Raw genomic sequence first — 13,621 nt, forward strand, 5'->3', positions numbered from 1 at the left:
GTCCACACAGCTTATTTCACATGAAGTAAGTTATTTTTTTTTTAAAGGTTATGGCTCACTGACAAACGCTGAACACACAATAACCCAAACAGGAAAAAAAGTTTAATCAGCCGATCTGTTGGGCCGAAAGACAAATGCTGCTTGGAAAAGAATTGTAATAGCCCTAAAAATGGGTTCAGGCCTTGGATTTGCTTAATGTTCCTTTTTTTCCCAACAGCTCTCCATAATGAAAAGACCTTACTGTATCATTTTTGTAAATTTACTACCATAAAATGTGGACCTGTTGCCCCAGTCCTGATCCATTCGCAGACCCAGTGATATAAATAGGACCACAATTCCATACTCTACTTTGCGTCCTCTTTGTGAACCACGGTGGTCCCATCATTCTGGCACGCCTTCTGAATTCTTTTTATTTTATTGAAAAAGACAAAATAAACCGTGTACAATATCATCGGTGGAACAAACATCAAGTAAATGAACATCAACAGAAGCTAATTTGAAGCTTACCTCCATCCTTCTCTAACTCATCCCCCCATCCCCTCCCAAAGAGGGAGGGGGAAAAAAACCTTTAATGACTAAGCAGAGAGGAGTCAGGGTGTGAGGTCCATTGTGGAGGAGTGGCCTAGTGGTTAGGGTGGTGGACTTTGGTCCTGGGGAACTGAGTTCAATTCCCAGCACAGGCAGCTCCTTGTGACTCTGGGCAAGTCACTTAACCCTCCATTGCCCCATGTAAGCCGCATTGAGCCTGCCATGAGTGGGAAAGCACAGGGTACAAATGTAACAATCAGTGTACATATGGGTCTGTAACACCATCTTAGATACTATGTTCAGTATCACCAGCTCCATGTTGTGGAATGGGCTCCCTTCATTCCCGCGTCTGGTATCTTCACACCAGAAGTTCAAAATATCTCTCAAGACCTATCTTTTGCTAAAAGCTTTTGACTAGAGCCATGCCCTTCATTTATTCGTGATGACTAGCATTTTGGAGAAGCAGCTACTGATATGTCAGAATCTGTGGATACAGCACGAGTGATCTTTTGTTTTATTTTTCTCCCTTTCCTATCTGAATTGTAGTTCACTGATTCTATTTCCATTTCTCTGTTGCGTCTAATCAAGATTATTTTGTTTTTTTTCTGTAAACTGCTTTGATGGTTTGTCTGTAAGGCACTATATCAAATAAAGCTAAGAACTTGAAACTGTAACATAGACCTCAGAATGAAATAAGAAAGGCATCTAAAATAACTGGCGGACAGCTGGAGAAATTTACCAGAGGATCGTTCCCCTCTCCCATGGCCACTCACACCCAGTACTTTTTCCTGTCACCTCCCAGTCCCCAAATTATCACACTCCCTCCCTAGCCCTTGTTCTGCTGCCCCTCACTGCTGAGCTGCATGGGCCAATAGAGCCATCACAGGTACATAAGTACTGCCATACTGGGAAAGACCAAAGGTCCATCAAGCCCAGCATCCTGTTTCCAACAGTGGCCAATCCAGGTCACAAATACCTGGCAAGATCCCCAAAAAGTACCTAGTGGAAGGAGGATAACCAGTGGGACACTGTCATACCGGGGGACAAATTATATCGTAGTGATAGGGTGGATCGAATTGGTGGAGGGGTAGCCTTGAATCAAATAGATTGAAAATTCTGCAGGAAACAAAACACGTCTTGGAATCACTGTGGATTGAAATTCAATGTGTAAAGGGGAAAAGGATAGTGATAGGAGTGTACTACTGTCCGCCTGGCCAGGATGAACAGACAGATGCAGAAATGTTAAAGGAAATTAGGGATGCAAACAAACTGGGCAACACAATAATAATGGGTTATTTCAATTACCCCGATACCAACTGGGTAAATGTAACATCGGGGCACGCTAGGGAGGTAAAATTCCTTGATGAAATCAAGGACAGCTTTATGGAGCAGCTGGTACAGCAGCCAACGAGAGAGAGAAAAATTCTAGACCTAGTCCCTAGTGGAGCGCTTGATCTGGTGCGGGAGGTAATGGTGCTGGGGCCACTTGATAACAGTGATCATAATATGATCTGATTTGATATTAGCTTTGAAGTATACATAGGAAATCAAATACATTAGCGTTTAACTTTAAAAAAGGAGACTGATAAAATGAGAAGAACGGTGAAAAAAAAAACTCAGAGGAGCGACTGTGAGGGTCAAAAATTTACATCAGGCGTGGATGCTGTTCAAAAACACCATCCAGGCCAAATATATTCTGCGTATTAAAAAAAAAAAAGGACGGAAGACCAAACGACAGCCGGCATGGTTAAAAAGTGAGGTGAAGGAAGCTATTAGAGCTAAAAGAAAATCCTTCAGAAAATGGAAGAAGGAACCGACTGAAAATAATAAGAAACGGCATAAGGAATGTCAAGTCAAATGCAAAGCGCTGATAAGGAAGGCTAAGAGGGAGTTCGAAGAAAAGATTGTGTTGGAGGCAAAAACATACAGTAAAATTGTTTTTAGGTTTATTAAAAGCAGAAAGCTGGCAAAATAATCGGTTGGACCGCTAGATGACCGAGGAATAAAAGGAGTGATCAGGGAAGACAAAGCCGTAGCGGCGAAATTAAATGAATTCTTTGCTTCGGTCTTCACCGAGGAAGATTTGGGTGGAATACCGGTGCCAGAAATGTTATTCAAAGCTGACGAGTCGGAGAAACTTAATGAATTCTCTGTAAACCTGGAGGATGTAATGGGGCAGTTCTACAGAGTAGCAAATCTCCTGGCTCGGATGGTATTCATCCCAGAGTACTGACAGAACTGAAAAATGAGCTTGCGGAGCTATTGTTAGTAATATGTAATTTATCCTTAAAAGCGAGCGTGGTACCGTAAGATTGGAGGGTGGCCAATATAACGCCGATTTTTAAAAAAGGTTCCAGAGGAGATCCGGGAAATTATAGACCGGTGAGTCTGACATCGGTGCCGGGCAAAATGGTAGAGACTATTATTAAAATCAAAATTACAGAGCATATTCAAAAGCATGGATTAACGAGACAAAGTCAACATGGATTTAGTGAAGGGAAATCTTGCCTCACCAATCTACTACATTTTTTTGAAGGGGTGAACAAACGTGTATAAAGGTGAGCCGGTTGATATTGTGTATCTGGATTTTCAGAAGGCGTTTGACAAAGTACCTCATGAAAGACTCCAGAGGAAATTGGAGAGTCATGGGATAGGAGTTAGTGTTCTATTGTGGATTAAAAACTGGTTAAAAGATAGAAAACAGAGAGTAGGGTTAAATGGTCAGTATTCTCAATGGAGAAGGGTAGATAGTGGGTTTCCAAAGGGGTCTGTGCTGGGACCGCTGCTTTTTAACATATTTATAAATGACCTAGAGATGGGAGTAACTAGTAAGATAATTAAATTTGCTGATGACACAAAGTTATTCAAAGTTTTTAAATTGCGGGAGGATTGTGAAAAATTACAAGAGGACCTTACAAGACTGGGAGACCGGGCGTCTAAATGGCAGATGACGTTTAATGTGAGCAAGTGCAAAGTGATGCATGTGGGAAAGAGGAACCCGAATTATAGCTACATCATGCAAGGTTCCATGTTAGGAGTCACGGACCAAGAAAGGGGATCTAGGTGTCGTCGTTGATGATACGTTGAAACCTTCTGCTCAGTGTGCTGCTGCGGCTAAGAAAGCAAATAGAATGTTAGGTATTATTAGGAAGGAATGGAAAACAAAAATGAGGATATTATAATGTCTTTTTATCGCTCCATGGTGCGACTGCACCTCGAATACTGTGTTTAATTCTGGTCGCTGCATCTCAAAAAAGATATACTGGAATTTTGAAAAGGTGCAGAGAAGGGCGACGAAAATGATAACGGGGATGCGACGACTTCCCTATGAGGAAATGCTGAAATGGCTAGGGTTCTTCAGCTTGAAAAAAAGGCGATTGAAGGGAGATATGATGCTTCTGTTTACGCTTTCCAAAAATACTAGGACTAGGGGGCATGCGATGAAGCTACAATGTAGTAAATTTAAAACGAATCAGAGAAAACGTTTCTTCACTCAACATGTAATTAAACTCTGGAATTCGTTGCCAGAGAATGTGGTAAAGGCGGTTAGCTTAGCGGAGTTTAAAAAAAGGTTTGGACAGCTTCCTAAAGGAAAAGTCCATAGACCATTATTAAATGGGGAAAATCCACTATTTCTGGGATAAACAGTATAAAATGTTTTGTACTTTTTTGGGATCTTGCCAGGTATTTGTGACCTGGATTGGCCACTGTTGGGAACAGGATGCTGGGCTTGATGGACCTTTGGTGTTTCCCACTATGGCAATACTTATGTACTCTCCCATCTTATTTCTTAGGCTCCTGGCATTCGCATATAGACATTTCAAACTATGTTTGTTGTTCCTATTTACATCATGCTCAGTATCTGACAGTATTAATTTGCAATCTTTCCTATTTTTGTGATATCTTTGAAAGATACCTTATCCAGAACTATGCGCTTCTGAGCGATTGTCAGCCTTCCCCCCATTTCTAGTTTAAAAGCTGCTCTATCTCCTTTTTAAATGCCGATGCCAGCAGCCTGGTCCCACCCTGGTTAAGGTGGAGCCCATCCTTTCGGAATAGGCTCCCCCTTCCCCAGAATGTTGCCTAGTTCCTAACAAATCTAAAACCCTCCTCCCTGCACCATCGTCTCATCCACGCATTGAGACTCCGGAGCTCTGCCTGTCTCTTGGGCCCTGCGCGTGGAACGGGTAGCATTTCAGAAAATGCTACCCTAGAGGTTCTGGATTTGAGCTTTCTACCTAAGAGCCTAAATTTGGCTTCCAGAACCTCTCTCCCACATTTTCCTATGTCATTGGTACCAACATGTACCAAGACAGCCGGCTCCTCCCCAGCACTGTCTAAAATCCTATCTAGGTACTTGCTTCATCCATTGGCAACCTATTATCTGATGAGAGACAATGGCAGCCTCTTTGACCAAAGCCTTACAACAGGGTGCAATAGAAAGACTATGCCTTGTGGAGCCCAAGTATATTTTATACATCTATAGATGTACTTATCCTGGGAAAATCTCGCTTTGTTCCTGCTCAGCCGCTCCGTTTTCAACTACACTGGCTCCTTGTCAAGGACCGTATTACATTTAAAATCTGTTCACTTACACACATAGTAACATACATAGTAACATAGTAGATGACGGCAGAAAAAGACCTGCATGGTCCATCCAGTCTGCCCAACAAGATAAACTCATATGTGTATACCTTACCTTGATTTGTATCTGCCTTTTTCAGGGCACAGACCGTAGAAGTCTGCCCAGCAGTATTTCCATCCTCCCAGCCACCAGTCCCGCCTCCCATCACTGGCTCTGGCACAGACCATATAAGTCTGCCCTCCACTATCCTCGCCTCCCAACCACCAACCTCTCTTCCCCCACCTGCTCCACCACCCAATTTCGGCTAAGCTTCTGAGGATCCATTCCTACTGCACAGAATTCCTTTATGCATATCCCACGCATGTTTGAATTCCGTTACCGTTTCCTGCCACGACAGCTTAAGGAGCTTGCCGACCATCAGCAGTTCAAGAAGTCCTTGAAGACCCTCTTATTTGCCAAGGCCAAGGCTCATCCTCTGTTTAACCTCTACCACTTGTTGGCTCTTCACCCCTGTCATTTCCCCGTGTTATCCCGTGTACCTTCCCCTCCTGTCACATTCTGTTTCTGTGCCATCTCTATAATGAATTGTATACTTTTGATTTATGTAAGCCACATTGCGCCTGCTTATGTGGGAAAGTGTGGGGTACAAATGCCCCAAAATAAATAATAAATAAATAAGTCAAGATAGTTATTGTTGGCCCAGCAGGGTCAGATGGTCACTATATACCAGAAGCCCAGTTACAAGATTCTATATAGCGCACCCATGATGCTTGCACAAATAAATAGCTTAACGAGCTCAATTACATCAATAATTGGGTGCTAACAACCAATGTTAATTGGCACTCAATATTTGTGCACACATCTAACTTAAATTCTATAATGCAGGGCGCCTAACTCCCATACTGTGTATCCCAAAAGAGGGTGTAGCCATGGGAGGAGCATAGGCATCACTTCAATTACAGAAGTTTTATCTTATCAAGCAATAACACAATATTTTTCATTCGGGGAGAAAAGACCTCAGTGACTTCATAGTCTTATGTTAGGCATATGATAAGCCTTTCATTCCAGTTCACCATCATTGGTCTACAAAACCCCCTGTTTTTAATTTATATTTCCAAACTTAATCATTTATAGCCTATTAATATTCCAGTTTTTCAGTGGCAGTGACAAATCACTTCATCACAAGACAACCCACGTAGTGAAGATATTGAGTGACACAATTTTAACTCTTCAAGGCAGTCTGGCTTCCGGAGAGGCCGTCCAAGGTGAAACGGAAGGCTCTGTAGAGCCCGTATGCAGCCTTGATAAGTCTTTGGAAATTTAGAGACTGTGACAAAGTGATTTGTCACTGCTACTAAAAAACTGGAACATTAATAGGCTACAAATTATTCACCATTATTAAGTTTTGGAAATATAAATTAAAAACAAGAGTTTATCTAGACCAGTGATGGTGAACTGGAATGGAAGGCTTATCATATGCCTAACATAAGGCTATTTATTTATTTGTTACATTTGTATCCCACATTTTCCCACCTATCTGCAGGCTCAATGTGGCTTACATAGTACCGTAGCGGCGATCGCCGGTTCCAGTCTGAACAAATACAGAGTGTGCAGAAGTACAAAGTCACGGAGGTCTTTTCCCCCCGATTTAAAAATATTGTGTTATTGCTTGATAAGGGAAAACTTCGGTAACAGGAGTGTGTTCTCTACAAGGTTTCACCGGGGTTTAATATATTCGAATTGTAGGATCATAGGCATGTCAAGGACATTCCAGAAATACGTGCATGTAGTTACAGAATACTGGGTCAGCGCACCTAACTCGAGGGCTAGCATTTACACCAGGTTTCAGTCTGGCGCTCAAAGTTAGGTGGGAGGTCTGCACATAAGCACTATGCCAATAAGGGCACACACCCCTTTTACAGAATAGCATTTAGCACCGATTCTTTTCTGGGGCCTAATTTTGAGCACCATTTATAGAATCTGGCCCTATGTGTCTCGTGGCAATCACAAAATGACTTGGCCATAGGATCACCAAACGTCACAATCAACATGGTGAAAACTTGAGGCTAGGTGGTGATCATAAAAATTGAGTTGACTGTGAGTTCAGTAAGTAAACAGTTCACAAATGCTCCTCAGCCTCTGGAAAGCTTTCTAACGAACTGGAGGTCACCACTGCAATATCCTACAGTACCCAATTTACCCATTTAAAGAAAAAGACACTAACATTTTGTAGCAGACCCAGTATTTTGGATGGGCTCATGCACAGCACGGCACTCCACAGCCTCCCCCCCCCCCCCAATGATATTTTTTTAAATTATAGATTTTTTCACCTACCCCACATCAACATCTCTCCTCCTCCTCCTCCGCATCCCAGCATCTGCCCGCCTGTCACTGAACCCCGTCCCTCCCTGGTGTACCTTGCAGGTGTCCCCTGCAGTGATTCAATTATTGCTGCCTGTGCCAGCTCTGCAGGCATCCATCGGCTAGGTCCCGCCCTCGCTTTCATCATTTCCTTTCTGGTGGGATCTGGCTGATGGAAGCCTGCAGGGCCGGTGCAGGCAGCAATAATTGAATCACTGCAGGCGCCGGAGATGCCTGTAAGGTACACCTGGGAGGGACGGGGTTCAGCAACAGGCAGGCAGATGCTGGGATGCGGAGGAGGAGAGATGTTGATGTGGAGTACCGCCGCTGGGTGGGCCTGAGCCAAGAATGGGTGGGCCTGTGCCCACCCAGTCCCACCCGTAGTTACGCCACTGTTTTGTAGTTAAGAAAAATCAAAGCATTCATTTCATGGGTGAACGCAAATTCATGGTTCTGAACTCCAGATTCTCGGCTGAATACTTACCCAAACATTAACCGGTGTGCATTATATTCTAGTAGGCACATAGCAACAGAACTGTCTAAATACAGCTTAAATGCTAACACAACCCCCTCCCCCCCACCCACCCATAAGAAATGACAAATGAACCACACTTTATTAGGTTAAATGGAGCATAGCAGCTTTAGCAGATTGTGTGGGAATGTTTATATTTTGGTATAAACATCATTAAGCAATTTGAAATGTCAAGAGGCAGGTCAGTCTATTTCATTATTCTACTGTCCCTTTCCAACCTGAGTGAAGTAAATATTTATGAGTGCACTAATTCTACCTAATAAAGATATGGGTGAACACATACTGTAGTTTTGTATGCAAGCTACTGTCTCGAGTAGAATTTAGTTTATCAGGGTAAAATGATTCAAATTAAACAGCAGAGAGGGTCCCCTCCCATCAGGATAACCCAAGAAACATCAAACCATGTGAAACTTTCAAGTTTTATTAAAATGTACTATCCTGCCTAATGGGAAGTACCATCTAGGTGGCATACAGTCTAAAATCATATCAAGGCCAGACTATCAAACCCGACAACATACACTGGGGATAGGGGGGAGAAAAGCATGAGGTATACTCGGCTTCCCCGAAAAGTACAAAATAAGAGATCTAATCATGAAATGTTTGAGAATGCATCTCTGAAGAGAAAAGTTTTTTTAAGATCAGATTTAAATGTATCTAAAGAGGAGCATTGATGCAAATGAGCGGGCAATGGTTAGATGAAAGGAGCACAGGGTCTGAAAAGATCATCACAAATATCTAGTTTCTTAAAAAGGGTCTCCCCAACATCTTGTTTGATGACCTTTGCTCCTCTATATCCTAGTGAACTAATATCATAACCACATTTTTAAAATAAAAACAATGGGAGAGGTGCAATTCACTGTGAAATTAGTCATATTTAATATAACAAAAAATCGGAAGTGTCCGTCCAAACGTACACATAATGTGAGAAGAGACCTCAAAACCAGAAAAGCAAATCTCCCGAAAACCCACCTTTTCACCACTGCTTTTGGCTCTTAACCACTACTCAATTCCCCTATCCTTGTTCTTTCTCACCCAGTACTTTCCTTGCCCTTAATTGTCTTGTCTGTCTGTATTTCTAGATTGTAAGCTCTATCGAGCAGGGACTGTCTCTCTGTGTCAGGTGTTCAGTGCTGCGTGCGTCTGGTAGCGCCATACAAATGTTAACAATAATAATTTCACAGCCTTTGTCAAACAGTTTCAGCATCAGTCCACTCTAATTCTGTGTGTACTTATCTATATATATAAAAGGCACTTTGAAGCCTCAAGCCGGAAACTTGAGGCGCCCGAGATATCCGGTTTGGCCTGCAGGCTCCAGTCACTGTAGCTCCGCCCTCGCGTCAAAACGCGATGATGTTGAGGGCGGGGCGGCCCTCGCGTCAAAACGCGATGACGTTGAGGGCGGGGCGGCCCTCGCAACCACGTCACTGAGGGACGAAGAGGAGAGGTGTGCAACTCGGAACGGAGGCACGGAGGGGGTGTCTGCAACTCGGGAGGGAGGATGGGGGGGGGGGGATTATCCTGCTAGCGCCCGTTTAATTTTTGCCAGAAACGGGCATTTCTTACTAGTTTATGATAAATTAGTGACAACAAACTTCTGTCAGTTTAAGCACCCAATACAACTTCAAATACATGTCCAACTTTCGATAACTTCTTTCATCTCATCTTAAAATTGCAGGAAGAATCCCAGCTCTGACACGACATCGTGTTTCAAAAACCTCTGCTTTGAGGAACTTAGCATTCTTCTTCTTTAGATGTCCATTTACTCATTAGCTTTATTGAAAAACATGGTGACAAGCATCTTTTATCACCAACTGCCAAACAAAGGAGTGAGGTCTAATAAAAGAAAAAAACCAAGGAGTCAGTTTCTAAAAAAATGACACTCTTGATTTATTATAAACAAACAGTCCTAAAATGAGTCTCCACTTGTCCAATATAGATGCACGACTTGACACGCGCTATGCTTAGGCAAAGTTGGCTGCGTCTTACACACTGGTTATGTCGGAGTACTGATCTGGTCCTAAGGGAGTCTTTTACTAAGCTGCAGTAGAGTTTTTTTGCTCGCTGTGACACCCATTATGTTCCTATGGGTGTCTCGGTGTTTACCTCTAGCTGATTTCTAGTGTGAGCTAAAAACGCTACTACAGCTCAGTAAAAGACCCACTAAGGGCCTCTTTTATCAAGGCAAAGTGGAGGAGTAGCCTAGTGGTTAGAGCACCAGTCTTGACATCTAGAGGTGGCCGGTTTAAATCCCACTGCTGCTCCTTGTGATCTTGGGCAAGTCATTTAATCCTCCATTGCCTCAGGTACAAACTTAGATTGTGAGCCCTCCTGGGACAGAGAAATATCCAGCCGGTTGATATTGTGTATCGGTACCTCATGAAAGGCTACAGAGGAAATTGGAGGGTCATGGGATAGGAGGCAAAGTCCTATTGTGGATTAAAAACTGGTTGAAGGATAGGAAACAGAAAGTGGGGTTAAATGGGCAGTATTCACAATGGAGAAGGGTAGTTAGTGGGGTTCCTCAGGGGTCTGTGCTAGGACCGCTGCTTTTTAATATATTTATAAATGATTTAGAGATGGGAGTAACTAGCGAGGTAATTAAATTTGCTGATGACATAAAGTTATTCAACGTCTTTAACTCGCGACAGGATTGTGAAAAATTACAGAAGGACCTTACGAGACTGGGTGGCTAGATGGCAGATGATGTTTAATGTGAGCAAATGCAAGGTGATGCATGTGGGAAAAAAGAACCCAAATTATAGCTATGTCATGCAAAGTTCCACGTTAGGAGTTACGGACCAAGAAAGGGATCTGGGTGTCGTCGTCGATACACTGAAACCTTCTGCTCAGTGTGCTGCTGCGGCTCGGAAAGCGAATAGAATGTTGGGTATTATTAGGAAAGGTATGGAAAACAGGTGTGAGGATGTTATAATGCCGTTATATCACTCCATGGTGTGACCGCACCTTGAGTATTGTGTTCAATTCTGGTCTCCGCATCTCAAGAAAGATATAGTGGAACTGGAAAAGGTGCAGCGAAGGGCGGCTAAAATGATAGCGGGGATGGGACGACTTCCCTATGACGAAAGACTAAGGAGGCTAGGGATTTTCAGCTTGGAGAAGAGACGGCTGAGGGGAGACATGATAGAGGTATATAAAATAATTAGTGGAGAGGAACAGGTGGATGTGAAGAGTCTGTTCACTCTTTCCAAAAATACTAGGACTAGGGGGCATGCGATGAAACTACAGTGTAGTAAATTTAAAACAAATTGGAGAAAATATTTCTTCACCCAACGCGTAATTAAACTCTGGAATTCGTTGCCGGAGAACGTGGTGAAGGCGGTTAGCTTGGCAGAGTTTAAAAAGGGGTTAGATGGTTTCCTAAAGGACAAGTCCATGAACTGCAAATAAATGGACTTGGGAAAAATCCACAGTTCAAGGAATAACATGTATAGAATGTTTGTACATTTGGGAAGCTTGCCAGGTGCCCTTGGCCTGGATTGGCCGCTGTCGTGGATAGTATGCTGGGCTCGCCACTCCCTGAACCTGTAAATAGAATTGTTTATTGAACCAGAAGTAATTCTTACGGATAACCAATTCTGTCAAACTCATAATGAAGTCTGAAGAAATCCTCTGAACCCCTGGGCGCATTTCTAAAATCTCCTTGATAATTCTTAAAGCACCAGTCTGAGGGATCTTAGTATATAAAGATACAATGTGTAGCGTGACTAGCCTTGTATCGGCCGTCAAGCCATCAAGAGCTTCCAGATGCCTCAAAAAATGGGAGGAGTCTTTAATATATGAGTCCATTTTCTTCACATGCTCCTTTTAGAAATTGATCAATAAGGATAGTCAGAGGCTCCAAAACTGATGACTTAGTAGATACTATCGGACGCCCAGGGGCAGTAGACAACCGCTTATGAATTTTGGGTAAGAAGTATATTTTTGGAGTTAGTGGATACTCCTCCATTAAGAACCTTCCTTCTTTCACCGTTAGCATTTTATTTTTAACCGCTTGAGAGACTAGTTCCTTCACTTCTTCTTCTAGTTCATTCAAAGGGAGTATTCTATATGAGATAGAATCACTCAATTGACTTTCTGCTTCTTCCATATATTGCATTCTATCCCACACAACCGTTGCTCCCCCTTTGTCAGCTCTTATAACAATAATGGAAGGCTTGTTAATTAAACTATCCAATGCTATCCATTGCCTAGAAGTCATATTAGTTTTTAAGATATCGGGGCTGATGGGAGCTACTTTAGCTCCCTCGGTAGCGACTCTCTATATTGCGAATATGGAGTCTAGATTTATTTATCCCTCTCCGTACTTCAAGTATGTTACATTTTGGAGAAGATTTCTGGATGATGTTTTTTTCCTGTGGACGGGCTCAAAATCAGCTTTAATGGATTTCGTGAATTGGCTTAATACTATAGATGTTAATATTACCTTTACAATGACTGTTCGGGAGACAGCTATTGAATTTTTGGATCTCTTGGTCTATAAAGAAGGAGAGAGACTGTATACCTCTTTATATCGGAAACCAACTAGTAGGAATACTTTGCTGCAATTCAACAGCTTCCACCCTTTTCATCTGAAGTATAATCTTCCCAAGACTTCAATTCTCGGTGGCCATTTTGAATCTCGCCGAGACCGTCAGGCAGAATACAGGAGGACGGAGAGCAGCGCGCTGGGCAGGAAAGAGGGGGCTCTTTCCTGCCCCGACATCACTAGACCACCAGGGAACATCGCGTGACGTGAGTAGGGGAGGGCGATCCCGAACTCGGACAAGACGCACCGGAGCACCTAGGTTTTAGAGGAGGGAAAAGGGAAAATTTTTTTTTTTCCTATTTCCCTCCTCTAAAATCTAGGTGCGTCTTATGGTCCGGTGCGTCTTATAGTCCGAAAAATACTGTACTAGAGCAAGGTTTGCTCAGAGATCACTTTTGATACAAGAAACTGATAAAGTAGAAGAGGACTGTCTGACTTGCATTTTGCCTTTTACTGAGATCAGTCAGAAAATAGCAAAAGATATTAAAGATCACTGGCATATTATGCGGTTGTATCCCTGTTTTGAAGATATGCCTCTTATTTCTTTTACTAAGGGTAAAACATTGGGAGAACGCCTTAGTAAGAATAAATTTTTCAATAAGGACTCTAGATTTAACATGCAGGGCAGTCAAACTGCTTGTGGACACTGCCAATGGTGCCCGTTAGCGATAACAGGAGATAGCTGGTCAGTACCAGATAGAGATAGGATTATGAGAAGCATTTCAAAAACTAATTGTGAAAGTAAGAATGTTGTGTATGCTATTATATGCCCTTGTGATCTAGTATATATTGGTAGGAGCTCTAGATCCATCAAAACACGCCTTAATGAGCATAAATCAAGGATTCAAACTCAAAATCTGCAATCTCCACTGGTAGATCATTGGCTTCAGAAACATCATACATGGGAAGATATAAGATGGAGGATTGTTGAATGTTTAGATGATCGGGAGGAGGGTGGGTCAATTAAGAAATTGTTGAACTATAGAGAGCAATTTAATATATTTATGCTTCAAGCGGTTACACCGAAGGGATTGAATGCTGAAATTGAGTGGACATCTCTGATTTGAAT

Source organism: Microcaecilia unicolor, chromosome 13 (assembly GCF_901765095.1).
Source record: "Microcaecilia unicolor chromosome 13, aMicUni1.1, whole genome shotgun sequence".
Classification (NCBI taxonomy): Eukaryota; Metazoa; Chordata; class Amphibia; order Gymnophiona; family Siphonopidae; genus Microcaecilia; species Microcaecilia unicolor.